Source organism: Mytilus californianus, unplaced genomic scaffold (assembly GCF_021869535.1).
Source record: "Mytilus californianus isolate M0D057914Y unplaced genomic scaffold, xbMytCali1.0.p SCAF_3, whole genome shotgun sequence".
Taxonomy (NCBI): Eukaryota; Metazoa; Mollusca; class Bivalvia; order Mytilida; family Mytilidae; genus Mytilus; species Mytilus californianus.
In genome coordinates, this window is record NW_026262679.1 from 38,172,706 (window position 1) to 38,184,943 (window position 12,238).

Genomic DNA, 12,238 nt, shown 5'->3' on the forward strand with positions numbered 1-12,238 from the left:
ACCATAAATATTTTAATTTATCCAACAATCAACTCTAGAAAGGTACAAGTGAAAATATCAAAAAATTTCATCATTTGACAGAGTTTTTATTTTTGGTATGTGAGTATATTTATCAATATAAGAGACTGAAAGGAGAAAAAGAAAACATGTACTATTATGTATATAGCAATCAACAGCTGGCAAAGTCCTTGATATTTAAGTAATTCCAATAACTGACCTTTCTAAAGGCAAAACAAAGTGAAAAACAAATTTTCCACAAAATTAACAACAATCAACACTGGACTGAATGTGCCTGGCTTTTTAACATTTTAAAAGAGTTACAGTTGACTTTTCATTGTTAAACCTTGAACTGCATGGTGCTACAAATAATGAACTTTTCAGTTTCGTTCTTGGTTATTTTTCATTATTAAAACAATAGTTTATTTTCACTAATTGAGAGAAGTCATGAGTAGAAATAAACAGAATCAGGTGATTTAGATAAGTTTGGATATTTTCTTTTAATTTAAGGTCAAATTTTGTGACCAGCTTAGGGCATTGTTGACTTAATGATATGTAAGCATCATGGTAGTGTTGGAAAATTCTATTATGTATCCATGTTATTTGTACAATCCTGCAGGCTTTCCATAATGACATTATCTTCTTTATATATACACATGCAATAAAAAGGTGGAAAGAGGACATCGCTCCCCACTTTTCAGAGTTAAATTTTGAAATGAGGACATCACTCCCCACTTTTCAGAGGGAAATTTTGAAATGTCTTTAATATTTATCTTAAACCTGTATATTGGCTAGTAAAATGTAAGGTATGGTCATTTTCTTTACTTGCTTCCGAGACATTTGTTTGCATTTTTACATGTTGATTTTTTTACACATAAAAAGATTTTTTTTCACCACTCAACAGCAGAATGTTCCTCAACATACATACATTATGTGTTTGAAGATCCTACATTTTATATATATGCCATCAAAACATGTTGTATGTGTGATCTTTGATTATTCTTCATAACAGGTGACTTATTTGAGACCCCATGTAATTAATCTGCTATTGACAAAATATTGTCTCCATTTAATTTACTGAGAGAAAATTGATCCTGTATATTGAAAACAACATGTCTTCTATCTAGATCCAAATGGAATACTATATTATCTGAACTTATAAGTTTTCTTTATGACATTATGGTTGGGATCTATAATAATAACCTAATTCACAGCATTGCAGAACCTTCATTTTTCATTAAGTAACATTATCTCTAAAGATATATACATATAGCCACTGAATTAGTTTTATCTTTTAAGAACACACAATTTGAAAGTTTTCAGTTGAAGGTAACTAAAACCTTAAACAAATATTTTTCTTCCTACCATGCTACTAGTTTGTAACTGTTCAAACAGCTCTATTGAATATATTCTTTGTTTCAATGGTAACAAAAATGTTGTATTAAGGAGATTAATAGCAAAAATTTCATTATTTCTATGGAATATTTCCAATATCTTTTCTATATATTACAAATAATAATTAAGAAATCATCTGATGTAACAATTAGTTCATCTTTAGTGATCACTTGCCTGTCAACACTGGGGTTATGAATTCTATGACTTCAGCAAGGCGAGTTCCACTTCGTTCATCCATTGACTATGATTGCCAGTTTTCATGTCGAAGGTCAGGATTCTCTCGAAGTCAACAACTTCCTCCACCAATAAAAACTGACCACCATGATATAGCCAAGTGTGCTGAATGTGGCGTTAAACACTAACAATCAATCAGTCAATCTTTTACCAGATATTCCACTTTTCCAGTAGTGAAAAAACTTTTACAGAATATATACTGATAACCTGATACTACCTGCTAAGTACTACACAATTTCCAGGTGTCCAAATAGTACTTTTAGAATAGAAAAATAACATTTCACTATAAGTAAGGTCTGGTTATTAAAGGTAATTTGTACAAAGCCCAACATTTAATGTCCATCAAGTCTTTGAAATTTCTAATTGCTATGGGATAATTAGGTGTCCAGAGCTGTACAGTTTATTTTAAAGAAACAATGCCTTATTTTATGATTCGCTTTCCAGATTCCTTCCAAAAAAAAACATTTGTATTAAGGGCATACGATACAGTAGAGATCCCTCGTTGATTTTTTCTTGAAATTTTGGTAGAAGGTCAATTTCGATGTGTACTTTTGAAATATGCAAAGAAAAATATACCTTCATGACTTACTTTTTGAGATAATTTGGTTCGAAATTTGCATATTTGAAGGAAAAACCCAGAAATTTCAAAAATCAGGACTTTTAAGGAAAGTACAAATACTTTTGAACGAACAGTCATAATTTAACCGGGTTTTTTGTAAAATGTTCCCTTGATCCATGGCATCAGCATGCTGTAACAAGTTAACGGTTGAAATAAATAAATATATCCTAAATTCTTTTAATACAAGTGAAATAAAGAAGATGAAAATATTTTTGCGTCTACACAGAAGTGCAGAAAAAATTCTACCGTTGATTTTTTCTTAAAATTTTGGCGGAGCGTTCTTGAAACAGAACTTGATTGATTGCAAAAGAAAAAACTGGGGGTCCATGTGCTTGTTTTTTCAATAAAAAAAGCAATAAACCTTAATTTTTATTGGCAAACGGGACGTTTGCCAATAAGGCGCCAAACTACGTTGGAATAAGTTTTATTCGCAACAACGTCGTGAAACCTTTTCCGCCGTTCACTACTACGTTGTCAATTTCAGTGGTAGAGCCAAGGTGTTTTTTTTTAAACCAATGATATTAATCAGGAAAATTAATAAAGCTGGCTCCTCGTAAATAGCATCATATTTGCCAAACCTTTATGAATTGTTACGAAACTTGGATAGAAAAAGTATTCTAGTAAATTACTTTTAGAAAAGAAATGTTCGAAAACAAAACAGATACTGTATATATAATAAAAAAATTAATTTGCATCTCTGCAAGTCCGACATTAGTCATACAATTCATGTAGACAACACAGCTTGAACATAGTTTTAATTATTCAAAAGGCCCCGACATGACAAAATGTGCAACAATTATAAAGTAAGGGGGATGATATAAAAATAAGGACATTTGGTATGATTGCAAAAGAGACAACTATCAACCATAGTTCAAATGACGAAGATAAACTAACCCTACGGCCTTCAACACAAAAAAATAAAAAGAAAATAAACCCGCACCGTATAGTCAGCTTTAAAAAGCCCCGACATGAAAATGTGAAATAATTCAAACAAGAAAACTAACGACCTACTCTATAGGCATTACATGAACACAAAATCATACCCACATTAAATCGGGTCAGCTTAGTCCATTACAGTGTAGTATAACATTTCATACAGCAGTCGATATTAGAGCATGAAAATATCAATAGATAAGTTACCTAAGCTTGTCTTCAGGGTATTTTTTTTTTATTACGGTACATATAATCATTGAATTACTTGTCTGTATTATACCTTCAATCTAGGAGTCAGTGCAACCACATTGTTTGTCCGGTCCAACAAATATTTTGTTTCTTATCTGAGAAACTTCTTTACAAAAAGACTTCGTATTGTTCAGTAACTTAACATCAATGAGTTGCAACTCTGGTCTGTCAAATACCTAATTCCTGTGTGCCGATTTTTCTCTCTCAATCTGTACATAGAGGATATGCTTAGCACATCAACGGGTGTGTTTTTGTTTTTGGGCTATAATACGGGGCTTATAACTGTGTCATTTTAACTGACAGTTCTTCTTCATACACATATATGTTCCACGGGTTAAATTCTAAAAATGTCGTTAAACTCTTTATTGTACCTTTTCAAAGTCAGGAACAGTAAGATGCGCTGTCATTATTTATTACGTTTTTTTGTGGGCCAAATGGTGAAGTTACTATATAAATTACTTATTGTTTTGGTTTTTTTTTGTGTAGTTGGGTTTCTCTCTCATCGACGTCTTATGTTTTTCATATCTCTTATTCATTTCCTATATGAAATTACAGACATACAAAGTTAAGAATGTGGATTTGATTGTTTTCCCATTCGAAGTTAAAATTGTTGACTTCCTTATTAATGAATAAATATAACAATTCTAGTGATTTGGCCGATTTTCATTGCAGGTACTTTTTTTAAATTCGCGCAATCGGGATTATGACGTCAGTAGATTTTCCGCAAATGTGACTACATCTAAAGCGACGTCGCGAAATGTAATCGTTCTTATTAGAAACATCGCGAAATTACATCGTTCTGATTAACAACGTCGCGAAAACAACACGAAAAGTTTTGAAAACGTTATTATCTGCCCCTGCTACTGTATAGTATGCCCTTAACTGAAGAAGTAAAAATTATCTTCTTTGGATTGATTTTTTTCTTCTTCCTTGAACAGATTTTTTCATTATTTTTTTTTTATATCTCACAGTTTGTAAGAAGATGATTTGACAATATTAATTATGAGTGACCCGTGTCAACCTAATTTTTTTTCTTTATATTGTCCAGTATTGACTAAAATCCTATATAACTCTCTATTTTGTATAAGTTCTATAAAAACATGTAGTTTAATTGATAAGAAAGGAAAAGTCAGCGAGGTAAATACTTATTGTACCACAGATGTCGACCTGGACTAGGAATTTTTAACACAGATGTAAATTCCTTACATTTTTACTTTAATTCAGCATCAATTTGTATACTAGTGAAGAAGGGTCAGATATTTTAGGTAGATGTAAAAAATGGAAGAGCCTTTAATGATACTGCCAAATATTCTACGAGACTATGACAGAGTAAGCTAATTTTTTATTTCCCTCTTCTGGAAATGGGCGATTATATACATTAGTTTTGTTTTTATACCTTTCTTTTAAAAAAGAGTATTTCAGATATCCTGTTATTGCCTTGAATAAGAAAAAAAATATTGTTAAAAATGTTTCATGTACTATACATATAAGAAGCAGTGCAGATATCGTAGATACATTAGAATTTATTGCATGAATTGGTGTCAATAGAATTCAAGGTTTGATTTGAACCACAAGTTTCATTATGAAAAAGTGATTTTAAATAGTCCTGCTAGATGAAGCCATCATAAAGTAACAAACTTTTCTCTAATGAGAGCAAATAATACATTCTGGAAATTCAGTGCACTTGAAGTCACTTTTTTTCCCCGAAAAACACAAAATAGGTAGCCATGAAATATAATGAATCTGTAGTTGTTGATTATCAAAATTAGGGCAAGGAAAGTCTGTTAGGCTATCAGTACACAGCTGTAGAGTTTTGAGCTTATCCATTTGTGAGGTTCCTCTTTGGGATTACCTATAATTATATATACTAGTACATAGATTATTTTTCCATTACTGATTGGTATATTTTCCTAATATGAAATTGCTCAAATTGATGTGTTTTGATGACATAATAGATAAATATTTTGGAATATACAGTAAAACCTGTTGAATGAGAATCCCTGTTATAATGAACCAGAAACCCTGTCTAAACAGACTTCTTGTGTCAATACAAACATCAGATATTCTTTGGTAATTTAACCTGTGTAAAGGGACCAAACACCTGTATTATTTGAAGTAGTCTGTAGGGTTTGGGTGAGATAGATTGTCATGAAATGATAGACTTTGAGTAATCACTTAATCGAAGACTTCATGCAGAAACTTATTAGTCCATATATAATGTTTGAAAATAAAATTGTTCCTTTATTCAAACAAAGATACATATATATTCATATTATTTATTAAATAAGATGCATTCTTACATTAATTCTGTCACATAATATTTAGTTACACATTACACACTAATTTATTCACTGAAACAATGTCTAGCTAGAGGAAAGGATATCCATCACTTTCAAGGTAAATATTTTTGTTTTTCCAAATTTAAATTACAATAGGATTAAGAGCTACCTGGCCATTTTGACCTGTGTGACACTCCTAAAACATTATCCTTAGAAATTTTGTTTAGTTACTAACATAACCAATATATAATCTGTACACTATTAATCTATATGACATGATAGACTTATATAAATGGACTGAACTAACCAAACCTTATGAATATGTATATCAAATAAAAACGAAATTTGACAAAGGTTGATTTGCGATTTGGTTACTGTTGATTAATTTGTTGATGGTGCAGCTCACAGCAGGGTTTTGTTGGATATGAAGAAATATACAACTGGGCAGTTTAGGCTAATAGTGTGTTGATTTTATGCTTAGGTCAGGATAAATACATTTTAAAACATTTGCAAAATAATTGAAAAAAATGTTGAAGATAGAAACTTGAAGTGGAAGCGTATTTAAGTACCCTTGAAAAGACTTTTTGTTGAACCCCTCTGTTGATGGAATAAGCATAGACATGCATGAAGGGGGAGTTGCTGTATGGTTTACCATACTATACTACAATATAAAAGGCCTGCCAGGTGTACTACATAAACATTTCAGTACTAATATGTCATGGCTTAAGTTCAATTAAGTTAACTGGCAAGGTTTGAAAATGGCAAAGTATAAAAATGAATATATGTGTTATTGAACATGAACAACAATATGTAAAAAAAATAATTAGATGCAAATGAATTCTCATGTTAGAAAAATAATAGGATGCCACTGAATTGTCATGTAAGAAAAATAATAGGATACCAATGAATTGTCATGTAAGAAAAACAATGGATACCAATGAATTGTCATGTAAGAAAAATAATAGGATACCAATGAATGGACATGTAAGAAAAATAATAGGATGCCACTGAATTGTCATGTAAGAAAAATAATAGTTATGCCACTGAATTGTCATGAAGGAAAAATAATAGGATACCAATGAATGGTCATGTTAGAAAAATAATAGGATGCCACTGAATTGTCATATAAGAAAAATAATAGGATACCAATGAATTGTCATGTAAGAAAAATAATAGGATACCAATGAATTGTCAAGTAAGAAAAATAATAGGATGCCACTGAATTGTCATATAAGAAAAATAATAGGATACCAATGAATTGTCATGTAAGAAAAATAATAGTTATGCCACTGAATTTTCATGTAAGAAAAATAATAGGATACCAATGAATTGTCATGTAAGAAAAATAATAGGATACCAATGAATGGACATGTAAGAAAAATAATAGGATGCCACTGAATTGTCATGTAAGAAAAATAATAGGATGCCACTGAATTGTCATGTAAGAAAAATAATAGTTATGCCACTGAATTTTCATGTAAGAAAAATAATAGGATACCAATGAATTGTCATGTAAGAAAAATAATAGGATACCAATGAATGGACATGTAAGAAAAATAATAGGATGCCACTGAATTGTCATGTAAGAAAAATAATAGGATGCCACTGAATTGTCATGTAAGAAAAATAATAGTTATGCCACTGAATTTTCATGTAAGAAAAATAATAGGATACCAATGAATTGTCATGTAAGAAAAATAATAGGATACCAATGAATGGACATGTAAGAAAAATAATAGGATGCCACTGAATTGTCATGTAAGAAAAATAATAGGATGCCACTGAATTGTCATGTAAGAAAAATAATAGTTATGCCACTGAATTTTCATGTTAGAAAAATAATAGGATACCAATGAATTGTCAAGTAAGAAAAACAATAGGATACCAATGAATTGTCATGAAGGAAAAATAATAGGATACCAATGAATGGTCATGTTAGAAAAATAATAGGATGCCACTGAATTGTCATATAAGAAAAATAATAGGATACCAATGAATTGTCATGTAAGAAAAACAATGGATACCAATGAATTGTCATGTAAGAAAAATAATAGGATACCAATGAATTGTCAAGTAAGAAAAATAATAGGATGCCACTGAATTGTCATATAAGAAAAATAATAGGATACCAATGAATTGTCATGTTAGAAAAACAATAGGATACCAATGAATTGTCATGTAAGAAAAAAAATAGGATACCAATGAATTGTCATGTAAGAAAAATAATAGGATACCAATGAATTGTCATATTAGAATGGAATATTTCTGTTAAAATTTCATTTTATTGTATGTTTTATTGTTATCCCAAATATTTCTTGATTGCAAGTACCTCTTGATTTAAAAAAAAATCAACCAGCGTCTTTTAATATCATGTGACATCTGTTATATGACTTGATGGATTTTAATATACTTACTAACTGCTTTTACATATTCTTAGGTGAACTTTATCCTATTCGATTATGATCCCTCTTGCAAAGAAACATTCCACATAGAACAAAAGATTCTCATGCAACACAAATTGCAGATGTGGATCTAGGATTTTGAAAAAGATGGGCCCTCATAAGGGGGGTGGGCATATATGGTTAATGCCCCCAACCCCTCTCTAATTCTGCCTCGGAATTGTTTTGTTTTGTTTTCTATCTACAAAAACCAGTTTTGTACCTTTACTCTTCTAGATTACAGTTACATTGTGAAGGAGATCATTCCATTTATATTTTTATAGCTAGCCTATTTGGTTTTTGTGAAGACATACCACATGATATTTGGATACCTTAAGTAACATCAGTTTAGAAATATAAGTTACTCAAAATGTATTTTTTTCCAGAAAAGCAAAGTTATTTTATATATTATTTTTATGAAAGATCTAAATAATGAAAAATCCCTATCCCTTTCCTGGTTCCCAACTCTTTCTCCCAATTAATGTTTGTTAGTACCTTATGGGGCATCCATTAATACTAAAGCCTGTTGTTCATTCAAATTCCCTCTGTATAAAAAGATATAAATGTAAAAAAAAAATTAAGAATACAGGTGGGCAGTCTTTCGTTAAACATTATTTGTGAAGAGATTACCTGATCAAATTGTTAATTTTTCCCTCCATTATATTTATTATTTTAGCAATAAATAATGTTTAGACATTGGAAGGAGCCCCTCAAAATATTTCCACAATTTACAACCAACATGGGCCCTTGGTGATCTGTAAAGATATTCCATAATCATTTTTGTTTATTGTTTTTTTTTTTTGTTTATATGTTGCTTTTTTTAACCAAAGATTCTAACAGTTGTCCATAGTTTAACTAGTAGAAAAACAATTCTGGTAACAAAATGACTAGACACAGAAGGTTGTAAATTACTCTATAATGATTAGGAGTATTGTTAATTATTTTAAAAAAAATAATTCTGAAGGATATTTATTTTCTTTTGATACTATTTTACTTCCTTGTCTAAATGCTCAGATAAAGTAAACACTTTGAAAAGAAAAATGTTCAATGTTCATTACAAAATAAGACATGCTAAAACAGCAATTACCTTTTCAATTATCTTCATTTTAAATACATAGGAAAATTGAATTTTGAAGAAATGTGTTTTTCTGTCTAGAATTTATCAGAACAATATATAGTGGAAATAATTAATACTAAAGTAGCATTATCTCACTAAAACCTTTACAGGTAAATGTATCTTTCATCATCTGTAGCATTAACTAACATGCTAACCTTATACTGGACATGCAACATATACTGTTTCCTGCCTCCCTATAGCTTCGTACCCTAAATTTTCATGCCTACCCATACACATTTTATGAACATTTTTTATTGAGGGCTGTTAAAGAAGAGACATTTTTGGTTAGGCACTAAGTCTTAGAACATTTTTCTATAAAGTCTATGTAAAGTTAAAAAAAATTAATATTTTAACTTCCTGCTTTTTACCATATATTTTTCAGTATGTAGGCAGAAAACAATTATTATTATTATTTATAAAATTTTTATTTTTTGGCCTATGGCTACAAATGTTTTTAACAGGTAAAAGAGATGACAAGGTACTTTTAGTTTCAACAAATTATTTATATTACATAAAGGTGAATATATGAAAACATAACTGATGTCTGAAAGAATCTGTCTACTCCATAGAAATACCCTTTTCGATAATTTTAGTACTCCCAACTTGAATTTAATATACTTATATAGTAAACAAGGATGAATACAGCAAAAAGCAGAGATTGTTGAAGGTCGTACAGTGACATATAGCTGTAAACTTCTATGTCATTTGGTCTCTGGTGGAGAGTTGTCTCATTGCATAGAATCATACCACATCTTCTTATTTTTATATGGACCACCATTAAGATATAACACTGCCATACATCAGAGCATTTTGTTCTATAAAGTATTAATCATACTAATTTGGAAAGGCATACTGAATTCAGAAATTATTGTGAGTTTTTTTTATAAATACTACTAATGTGACTGGACACAATAATTTCTGAATTTACAGTAATTTACAAGAAAAATAAATTTGGAAGAATCTTTGTCACTCGATCAGGATGAACTTTCCTTTATTTCAATTCCGTGTTAAGTATTTTTTTAATTTTCTTCAATTTTGCATTGATTCATGTGATTGAGACTTTTCAAACTTTGTGTTTAAGTATTATTATGCATAAATTCTAGGTTTAATGTAACAGAATATATATATTACAAAAATTTCATTGCCATAATTATGGTTATAATGTATTTAATTTAATGTGATCAAAAGGTTTGTCTAAGGATCTTGTCATACCTGAGGGGCTGACATACAAATGTGTTAGATTAAAGAGAGGGTCAGGTCAGTTTGAGGTGAACTTTTGTATTACTCTTTTGAGACTTTCCCCATAAGTATTTGTGTATATATAAGTATGCAAACAGTGTAGAAATCTCAGTTACGTTTTTATTAGTGTCTGGGATGACCTCTTAAAATAACAACACCTTACAATAGCCCAAATAGGTGCCGATGTCTTCTTCAATTATAGTCCTATTCATTCTCTGTGACATATAACAATATAGCTTGTCTTGTCAGATTTTAAATTAGAGACACAGTGCGATAAAAGTTTTTAAATGTGATCAATACCAGAGTGGTTCGTATTTCAGGTGATCTAGGGTTTATTCGGTGTTTTATCTAGACTTGGTATTATGAACCGTTGGCAAATATATTGTGTGTAGTGAAAACCATATTTCACATTGTTTGTGGATTATATATGTGAACTTGACACTTAAAATTTTTCACGAATAAAACCAGTCCTGGATTTCGCAGCTAAATTTGAGGTATGTGTGTTCATATTGAATATTCAGTCTTGTACATGCATGCACAAATATTCATTGGCAGTTGTACTGAATAATCACAGTTTGACTTCTTCTGTTTTTAATAGGGTTCACATATCATAGAAATGTGTGATTTGAAAATAATAATGAAGCTTAATTTTTCTCCTTTGTGTATATTTTTAAACATTAAATCAACATATCACTTAAAAAATATCTATGCACTGCACAATTTCACTCTGTCTCATTGATTAGAAAACAATTGTTTGGGGTTGGGTGAATATGCTGGCTTTGTAATTAGCCACAATGCTTATGTTACTGAACTATTTGGAACAGTGGACTGGAATTTGTAGTTGGACTGAAAATATTCAAGTTAGTACAGGATGAATCTTTACATTCTCATAACTGAAATATATGTTCAGTCTTTTTAGATTTCTTTAAATGGTGGTGCTCCAATCTAATTATAAGGGACTTTATTCTTCCTTGTATGGAAAAGTGATAATTTTCAGGACTGCAGTCTGAGTGAGGGCGGTCTTTGAGGGGGGTTATATAGGGGTCATGACGCTCTTTCTTAAATAGTCATATTTCAATCAGAATCTGGACTTAAATCATATTATTTGTTTTCGGTGGGGATTCATCAACTACAGGTGTGATATTGATGGTTTGTTGCTTACATTGTTACAATGTCCGGCAGCTTGTTCTATATTTCTTATGCCATTAAGACCAAAATAGAATACCAGTATATTAAAAACCATTTGATATGATTTCTGTCAACACAATACATTGTTTCTGGATTAACCTTCATCAGGTGATTTCTAGGCCATATGTTTGGAAAGCTTTAAAACAAATGATGGTGAAGACTTCAGCTGAAAGGGTCTTAACATTAAACAGCCCAAACCAAATGAAGTCAACAATACTTCAGTAGGGTTTCTATAGAGAGTATTCTGAAAATACACTGTTTATGGTCGATTTAGTAGGTAAACGTTCCATTTTCTAAAACATATTATGTAAGATTTTCATTTCAACTTCATTAGATCTGCAAAATAAAAATATTTTAGGATAGGACTTCAAAAATTGACTGCAGTATCATAAGTATTAAGATAAGAACCATAGCAATACTTTATTTGGCCTTTGCATATTTTGATTCACCTACATAGGGATTAAGTCCATTACATAAAATGTCCATAGTAATTTTGTCATAGTTGGCAGGCATGCATGATGGTCTTTAAATACATACTATTTCTTCTTAC

General features: G+C 30.4%; 1 protein-coding gene across 4 annotated transcripts in view; it reads left to right on the forward strand.

Annotated features, from left to right (window-relative positions):
- Nucleotides 1–12,238, forward strand: part of LOC127734500 (nuclear hormone receptor HR96-like) — a 167,247-nt gene that overhangs the window by 67,228 nt on the left and 87,781 nt on the right. The window contains exon 1 of one of the 4 annotated variants that reach the window (XM_052244402.1): nucleotides 9,301–10,994. The exons of the other annotated variants lie outside the window; for them this stretch is intronic. The gene's annotated coding sequence lies outside the window, so the exon portion shown is untranslated. Of the gene's footprint in view, nucleotides 1–9,300; nucleotides 10,995–12,238 lie in introns of those variants that run through there. 4 annotated transcript variants of the gene reach the window in all.